Source organism: Sinocyclocheilus rhinocerous, unplaced genomic scaffold (assembly GCF_001515625.1).
Source record: "Sinocyclocheilus rhinocerous isolate Xijiao unplaced genomic scaffold, SAMN03320098_v1.1 scaffold473, whole genome shotgun sequence".
NCBI classification, from domain to species: Eukaryota; Metazoa; Chordata; class Actinopteri; order Cypriniformes; family Cyprinidae; genus Sinocyclocheilus; species Sinocyclocheilus rhinocerous.
In genome coordinates, this window is record NW_015643184.1 from 437,892 (window position 1) to 447,726 (window position 9,835).

A 9,835-nucleotide genomic window follows, 5' to 3' on the forward strand; every position below is an offset into this window, starting at 1 on the left:
TGCTGGAAGAGGTGTTAGTGAGACCAGCAGGGGGTGCTCACCCGTGGTCTGTGTGGGTCCTAATGCCCTAGTGTAGTGACGAGGACACTATACTGTCAAAAAGCACCATCCTTTGAATGAGACATTAAACCGAGGTCCTGGCTCTCTGTGGTCATTAAAAATCCCATGGCACTTCTCATAAAGAGTAGGGGTGTTCCTGGCCAAATTCCCTCCACTGGCCCTTGTCAGTCATGGTCTCCTAATAATCCCCATCCACTGAATTGGCTCTATCTCTCTCTCCTCTCCACCTGTAGCTGGTGTGTGGTGAGCGCACTGGCACAGTTGTACTGTGGCTGCTGTCGAATCATCCAGGTGGATGCTGCACACTGGGGGTGGTTGAGGAGAGACCCCCTCATATGATTGTAAAGCGCTTTGGGTGTACAGCAATACACAATAAAGCGCTATATAAATGCCTCACTCATTCAAAGAGTAAACACTGATAACGAGGCACAATGCCAAGAACACACAGCAAGAGAAGTGCCGGTGATGAATACTAAAACTCGTACAAGCTTTGTTTTTCTCTGCCCTCAGCTCCACAGTCATTTCAATCAGAGGCAACGAAGGGCAACGCATGCACCATTTCCCTTCATCAAAGCCTAGCAGCTCCTGAGGAACGTTTGACTTACCCTTCACCCCATTACCTGGGAACGTTTCTTCAGCCTTGATGTTAACTCAAGCAAACCTCTTGGCCTGCCATTGCTGCCACCTGTTATTAATTACCAAGCTCCACAGCCCGGCGCAGACGCTATTTACCCTGCTTACAGTAAAACAATGTTTCTGCTAATCTCAGAATCTCTTCGCTTAAAAGTGTGTGGAGTTAATGTGGCGGCTTTATCTTTCAAACGGCAGCCCTGGAGACTCAAGGACTGTTTCAAAAGACTATTCAGCTGTTCATGAAATGGCTGTATTCTAGTGAAGACGAAGGCTGATGATGCTGTGTGACTGAAGTTGACCTAATTGAGCACTGCTGCTCTTCCCAGAGGAAGTGTGATTACAGCAGGTCACGCTCAGTATATTCAACAATACCAGTCAAATGACATCAAAGAGAAGCTTGTTCTATGGGATTTTCAGCTTAAACCCACGTACAGGGGGAAACTGTCATCACAAACAGCGTTTGTAAAGCTCGTAGGAGAAGTCGGCGTCCCTAAACAAGCGAAACTCAAAGAGGCTGGCTTTGGTTAGGTGTGTGAAGCTGTCATCCAGCATTGCTTTCTTGAGTTTATTAAAAGCAACCAGCCATCACAGAGCATTTACTTAAGAAGTGGAAAAGTGTGCTGGATGACAAATCTCAGCAATACAGCAGCACTGATGAAAACCATCACTGGTTAAATGCTCAGTTCACCCGAAAGTGAAACTCGTGTCTTCATTTAATCATGTCGTTCCAAACCCGTAGGGATGTCTTTCTTTTGTGAAGAAATGAAGATGTTTAGCAGAATCTTTGTTCTGTTCTTTTGCATGCAAAGTGTCCAAATCATTATTCACTGCAAATTTCAAATGTCATTTTTGAGTCAGCTATTTCTTTAAGGGGTCTACACCCTTTTGAAAGCAATTTGAGCACATTTCAAGCACTTTGGGAGAACATCATGTCCCTACCTCCTTATCAGCTTTCACTGGGGTGGCCTCATCACAAAGGATGCTGTTTTTTCCAAGACTTGATTTGTTGTAAATCTATTAATACAAAAGAGACAAATAAAATGTGCATACTACTAATAAAAACACTCTATAATAACATTTGTTCTACAGCATTGGTAGCACCAAATATCTGAACGAAGAACTCAATAAATAATACTATAATACTAATAATTACTAATCATATTTGAACAACAGTAGTCAAAGACTAATGACATTGTTCAATGGCCAGAACTGAAATGCCAAGTTGGCCATTGTATTTGCAGTTTTTTTTTTCAGCACACAATAATTAAGTCATGTTATTATATATTTGACCACTTTAGATTTTTTTTTTTTTTTTTCTGAATCTTTCTTGAATTCATACAACTACTGTTAGAGACCTTAAAAGTTTCAAGCACTGATGACTTAATTTGTGTCTTTTGTATTTTGTTCTGTTTCTCATAATTTGTTTCTTTGTTCTTTATTTTACATCATGTGTTCATTGGAATTGGGTCACACTTTAGTTTGGGGACCAATTCTCACTATTAACAACAACTTTTGGCTCAACAAACTGCTAATTTGCTGCTTATTAATAGTTAGTAAGGTAGTTCTTAAATGTAGGTATGGGTTGCATTAAGGGATCTATAATATGGTCATGCACAATAAGACATTGATATGTGCTTTATAAGAACTAATAAACAGCCAATATGCATGCTAATAAACAACTAGTTAATAGTGAGAATTGGTCCCTAAAGTGTTACTTGGAATTGTTATTTAACTGTAAGTGCAATTATGGAGATCAGTGGTGCTAGGAGCCGTCAGCACTTACTGGGGACAGAGGGATAGGGTTCTCACGCAGATATCTGGGGTTTTCTATCTGTAAAAAATAAGACAATACAACACAACCTTATTCTCCTCCTCTTCTGGTAAGTCCCAAACACCTCCTGTACACCTCTGACCTCCTTTTATTTGTCATAAACAATGTGGAATGACTTCAAAGAGTGCCACTTAAATACAGTCTCTTCCCTACACTGGTTGTGTTTACAGAGATCAGGCCTCAGCCCACTGAGGCATTGTGTGCAGCGAGGCCATTTCCGTTTCTTTTTGAAAACGATTTTTTCCCTCCAGTGGGTTTGTCTTTTGTCAACATAACTCATAATCTGTAAGCAATGGGAATTTGTCCAGGACACACTCTGTCCACTCGGATGAGACTGTAGACGACAAGTCTCGTCACATAATGAGACAGACCACGACTGAAACATTATTCATATAATAAAAGCTCAGAATTTCACTTTTACTGCACAGGAAAAAAAAAAACTATAATAATCAAAATATCTGTCTTATCATAATACTCAGATCATTTTCTTTCTTATTTTCATGACAAATAGGCACATAACCCCATCAAATACTTTACCATAATGCAAAACAGAATAGGAAAAACAAACAAGCAAGCAAACAAAATCTCAAATAAATAAATGAATACTTCTGAAACCCTGTACACAGTTTAATATAACAAACAGACACAAATCACGCACACAAAAAAGGGCCAGTCCAAAAAGTTGCCAATTTTTTTTTAAGCTGGTTGATTGAACATTTTTCAATTTCCTTTTTTTTTTTGTTTTTTTGAGAAATTACTTCTATTGGTACAGCAGAACCACCATTTATTTATTTGTTTGTTTTGAATCGTTATTTTTATGTCACTTGGCAGCCAGCTATCTTTGTGTCATAATGCACAACGTCTCTAGGTTACGTATGTAACCATGGTTCCCCGAGGGAACGAGACGCTGCGTCGAGTCGCTTTGGGAACGATTTTTAGTTATATGGACATTTACGGAAACTTCAACATCTCAGCTCAGGTCCAAGCTCCCGGTGTCCAGTAGGGGGCAAACTTCCAAGGCGGACATAATATATGTTGTAATATACAGTATGATTGTTGATATACTGTATATACATATAACACTGTGCCTGAACAAGCCGGAAGCTGAGGTAACAGCTTCCGGCTTCGCTACCGTTCGGACGTTCTTGCTTACTGCTCTGCGCTTTGCTCCCTATTTCTGTACTTTTCTTTGATTTTTCTAAGATTTTTACTTCAGCAGATCAGCACAGTGCTCAAACAACATATTTTTGGCACAAACACTAAAACAAAAAACTCTCTGGGACTGGAATAATACCACGAAAAAGAAAACTTTTGCCTCCCACTGCCAGCAATAAACTTGCCTTGCCTTGCCTTGCCTTGCCTTGAAGAGGTTTGTAGGGTGTTTAATTTCAAAATCACGTTTCAAAAATCTACACATGGTGTGAAAAAGCCAACTGTAAGTCAACAGAGTAATGATAAGTAAGCCATTGGTATGCTTGTGAAGAGTGCAGACTGTTTGACGGTAAGTTCTGGCTCAAGGCATTACTATGGGAAGATTGGAATTGTCCGGGGAAATATTTTTAAACAGTCCTTATTTTCACAATTTCATTTTGGTGACATTAGTAGCACAGAATTTAAATAAATTTACGAGTCACAGTGACCCAGTCAAAATTCTTCAATGGACAAGTGCTCACTTCTCAAACACAGTGTGAGTGTGATGTGGCTCTGAACTCTAAATGAATTATCAGGCCACAGCGCCGGACGGCAGCAGTGTGTTATCGCAGCGGTTTCCAGGCAGAACGAAGCAGTGCTGCGCTTCACGCCCACACATGATGCAGCTGTTGATTAGTCCAGCATCAGTGCCCACAGAACAGGGGCCCGGAGCCACTGAAAACCTGCCCGCAAGAGCACGTACTTATCTCAACACGCCACGCTCTGATAAGAGCAAAGTTCAGACTCTTGTTTTTCTGCATAAACTTTGTGATGAAACAAGCAGCCGGACGGTTTCGCAATCTGTGGGGAAGTCATAAGTGGCTATTGAGTAAATCTGGAGCCCAACACAGTCCTATAAAGCTTCAAACGCTTTGATTCCAAGAACTCTGCATGCCAGTGCAATCATTGCAGCACATTTTTCCTCCCACATGGTGTAGTCATCCACAGCAAACAATGCAATTCTTTTTTTTTATGTTTAGCCAAGAATTCAAACCCAGGATACTGAGGGGGACAATTGCTAAGAATGAACTATGGCCACTGATAAGTTTTTTTTTTGTTTATATATAGGCTTGACGTTTATAATACATTTTTACAATGAATAATTAATTTGTTTTATACTAACATTTTTCATTCCAGTTCAGTTCTGAATACTGTTCAATTTAAAGGATTTGTTGTGGAGTGGGGAACACTAAAATACTGTACATGTCATGTTTATAATGATTATAAATGTCTCGTTTTATTTACTAGTATTTTACATTATTTCTCAATAAAATGACTTTCAACAATGCAACTTATCTGTTTTGTTTTGTTTTTTCTTTCAACAATGAAATGTTGGCATAGTGCAACTTATTTTCTGGAAAATACTGTACCTAGTGTACTTTAACTGAGACTGTAAGTGAAAAATAGCACTGATACAGGTTTTTGAATACTGCATGCTAAAGCGGAACAATTGTTCACCGTTTCAACGTTTCGTGAACAGGAACAGCATTAGTCATATTGTGTTTCTGTTGTCCTCAATACTAAAATGATCATTCAAGGTCTCCATGACAGTCCAGATCAACTCTTTCTTGGCTCAGTTCACATGAAATGGTCACAGTAATAGCAACAAACTGTCAGATATTAAAATACATGTTGAAGTGAAACATCCAAATTTACCCCCAGGTTCCAGCTTTTGAAGCGAGCCTCAAAGTCACTATCGTCAGAGGAGATGGGCGGCCTCCTGTGTGCCTCCGCCTGGAGGAGAAACAGACAGTGAGGAACAAAGAGATGACAAACCATGTCCAGGGATGGAGCGCGCTCTGGGAATTCTGAGTTATCCACCACAATGGGTTAAACTAAAGAGACTGTAAAATCTGCTAGACAAGAGCAGAGATTAAGAAATCCCAATCTAAAAACACTCAAATTATGATAATTACATTATAGTAACATTATAATATAACATTCTACAATAAGTAACATATATAGCATAACATAACTTTTGGAACATCTTTTACAACTCTTTTTATCATTTGGGTGCACAGCAAAGAACAGATTTTGCCCATAAACATCAAATCACCTTATTATTATTTTTTTTCAAGATTTTGAATATTCATCATGAGCTATGAAAGATACTGCATAAATCATGAGAGAGAAACATAAAATTGTTCTAAAAACTAAAGTTCAGTTTAAAAAAAAATTTTTTTTGACAAACTATACATTTTTTTAATTTTTTATAGAAATTTAAAGAAAAATATATTTTTTAGATTTTTGATATAGGAAAGAGAGAGTGAGTGATAGAGAGATCAAGTAACAGAGAAGGCTGGAGATACAGACATACTCCTCTCATGGAACACCAGATGTTTGACTTTTCCACATTATTTCTGCTTTTCCCTTCACATGCAGTAAATTCCTGCGGAGCGTCACATGACATACCGCCCCTCTTTGTTTTCAGGGGCTGCTGTTTTGTCAGGAGAATCCAGCTCTTTAAGAGCTCTATGTAATTTGAATGTTTCCAGGGAACTGTTGTTCCAAATTCCCTTTCCTGAGTTCAGCTTTGCCTCGTCAGGAAAGTGAAGCAAGGAAATGTCCAATTAAGCTCAATTCTAATGAAATGCATGGATACTGCTGAAGCTTAATAGGACTGTGGGAAGCAAATAACTCACATTACAGGAAGGTGTCTGAACCCAAACGCCAGATAAAAACTGGGACATGTGGGAACGTTCCTGATTATAACGCAAAGCTATAAGAACTTGATTCTGTGTGGCCAACTGGTGAAATAACTCAATACATACACCTGTGAGGAGAAGTATTGTGGTCGTGGCCTTAAGGTCAGGCTGGTTTCAAAGCTTTATTCATGAAACTGGATAAGTCAACTTGGATAAGTTGAATTTATGACAGTTTTAAGTTCTCACCATCTTGACATCATCCTTGATGTCGCGTTTGACGGGACTTGAGGACAGCGGTCTGGTTGGTGACTTATCGCTGAACAAACTCCTCTTCCTGTGGAAGAGAAAAGACTTCAGATGACTCTCCCATCCTTTTTAACCCTTCAACTGTCACCCCCCATTTTTGAACATAGACGTGAAAGTGCATTATCCAAACTTAAATTGTTATAATTAATGAACGCTTTTGACCAAAGGTTGGACTCTTTTTAAAGAAGACAATCAGCAAATTATTGCAGAAGTGGAATCATTTCAAAATATGAAAGTATCAAAAAGTTATAGAAGTTTAAATTTACTGTAAAGAAAATGCACTGTACTATTTTTTTTTATTTTTTTTATATAAAATAAATATTTTTCATAACAGGTTTTACTCTAAAATTGCTATAAAATTAAAGCCTTGTGTCTAAATAAGCTATGTTCCAAATTTGAAGTTGATATTAAAAAAATTGAGATTCCTGTGAAATTTTATTTAGGCCGTTATACCACAAACAGCCACCGGGTGACACCCAAACTCACATTTTGTAATATGACACTTGACACCGCCCCCTAAGGGGGAGGAGACGGCCAAAATATTTAAAGTACCATTTCCATGGTAACGCAATGTTCGATTTCAAAATAGTTTTCACAGGATGAATTTTGAGGTTGATATATAATTTATGATGATTACTAAAATATGTGATGGGGGTAAAAAGAGCACCAAGCGTCCCACAGGTGGGACAAGAGCCAAACTTTAACTTGTATCAATGTTAGCTCCCTTACACTAGATCATACAAGTACCTACTGTATACAAACGTTTCAAAATCAATGCGCACAACAGTCTAGATGCTTCAGTCTTTTCCGTGTTGCCTGGGTCTCCATTAGCACATACACAGGCATGCAGAGAAGCATTAAAAAAGCCTCTCTTATACATATGATGGAAAAATTGCATCATCTTTAACACAACTAAAACACATATGGTCCATGGTTCCTAGTACTTCACACACACACTCATGCCTGTTGGGGGTATTTATTATACAGTATATCATTTCCAGTTCACTGATATTTATGATCTCTTTCTTTGCCCAGATAATTCCAGTTTGATCAGCTTCGCTGAGGCCACCAACGACAACTTCAAAGGCTGAAACTCGTCTGACTAGATGTCGCAGATTTCGACAGCCATGACACATTTGTTTCATTGGCAAATTAAGAACGTGTTCTCGAGCTAATTATGAATGTTTAACGCAAATCTCAACTAATTAAACTAATCCCTGTTAGTCAAATGATGAGAGGGAGGATGTGATGACTATATGAAAGTCTCGACAAGTATTTGGAGACACATACACCCTCTTTTTTCTATTTTCTTTTTGCTGTGGTTTCGTTTGGACTTACCATTAAGCTCTAGCCTAAAATATACATCAGAACGCAGTTTTAAAATCCCTCCAGTGTTTTTATTTTGTTGTCAATCACATAGTTAAATGCACGGCCTACAATTATTTATATGCTTATAGCAATGATAGTTGTATCGAAATATTTACTAAAGTATATCCACATCACTGTGGACGAGAAAGTGCATTCTTTTAAGCGTGCAATAAAACAATACAGCAGCACTGACACACTAATGTGTCAAAATCTTGAAGTGTACAGATTCCATTTGCATATAAGCATTACCATGCCAAATTACAACCTTAAAATTCATTATTACTTCTTCGGCACATTTCCTCTCACATGAAGCTAACCGAAATAAAAACAGGAGCACCATGCAAAAATATGTAATGAACTGAATTATGATGCAATTCACCTTTTCATCCCATAAATGTATATGATTGTAAGTTTATTCCTTCAGAGCTCAATATATAGAATATGTTCAGTAGAGACAGAGAGAGAGAGAGAGAGAGAGAGAGAGAGATTTACAAAAATACAGATTAAAAAAATAGAGACAGCATCTTGTAACAACGATATAAATGAACCTTACGACTGGAAATCAGTTAAATCAGTTGCTAGTGGAACACTGCCTTAAAAAAACAGTATATCCTCCATTCATCTGACAAATTATCTTCATTATCTTCACCAGATAATATGTAAACTGGGATGCAACCATTGGCATGAGCTGTAGTGCAGCATGCCAACCAGATGGGGCTGAAAGGGTACAATATATACACATACTGTATATATGGCTCTTTGTTTGCACACTACATCAAAGAACAGATCTAAAAGGGCACAGCAGCTAAATCTGTGGGACTGCATGCATACTACACACACACACACACACACACACACACACAGTCTACCTTCCCTTTGAGCTGTCAGATGAGGGCCAGCTATTGTGATTGGCGCCTGGCCGTTAACAGGTGGATAGGGATAATTGAATCAGATGAGAGTGTGGGATCAAAAGGCTGTGGGGGCAGATCGTGGAGGTGCTGCTGCCCCGCGGCCTGATTAAAGCCCCCCTGTCCTGACCTGCAGCTGCTCAGAACGGCCTCGGTCTCAGGGACATGTCCTCATCCAAAGCATTCATGCACACTTGACTCAAACCTTGGACTCGGGAACACATCTGATGTCTCTTATGGCCGTCGCTGCCGCATTTGGCAATGGTTGGAGATTCTGGCTAATGTTTCCGGTGAACACATAAAACACAGACAGACAGATGAGAAGGTTCACATGAGGAAACTATGGCAACTAGGCCTTTAATTGATCTGAACAACATCTCAATGGCCACAAGGGTGTTGATATGCATTGTTAGGGCGTTCTGAGTGGTCGCATGTGCTATGATTAGTTGTAAAAGCATTACTAGGCTGTTGCTAGTGTGTTCTGGGTGGTCAGTAAATGTGCGGGCATATTAGCAAAAATTCGATACAAAAAGGCCCTTTGTCTAATGTCAGTAGTGTAGCACAGTATATGAAGCACAGTTCACACAGAAGTCACTTTCAAACCAAGCAGCTGTTTGTTGGTCAACGTGGTGAATTCGCATGACCCAATGATTCAGATGCAAAATCTGTGTGGGAAAATATTTCGCCCTCATGCAAAATTCCAGATCGCACTACTTCCTATTGAAATGACTATGGAAATTTGCCAAACAATGGTTAATATGACCACACATTAAGGCACTGCTGTGGTGTTGTAGCTGGTTCCCAAGGCAGTGCTATATGGTTTCTAGGTGTTTTCAGTCATTTTTTGTATGCTGCTGCTAGTGTGTTTGTTACACTGGAGAAGAAAAAAAAAA

At 39.0% G+C, this 9,835-nt stretch overlaps 1 pseudogene; it reads right to left on the reverse strand.

The window, feature by feature from the left end:
* LOC107757088 (centrosomal protein of 112 kDa-like) overlaps positions 1-6,694 on the reverse strand; it is a 95,589-nt pseudogene extending 88,895 nt beyond the window's left edge.
* Positions 6,695-9,835: the final 3,141 nt, after the last annotated feature.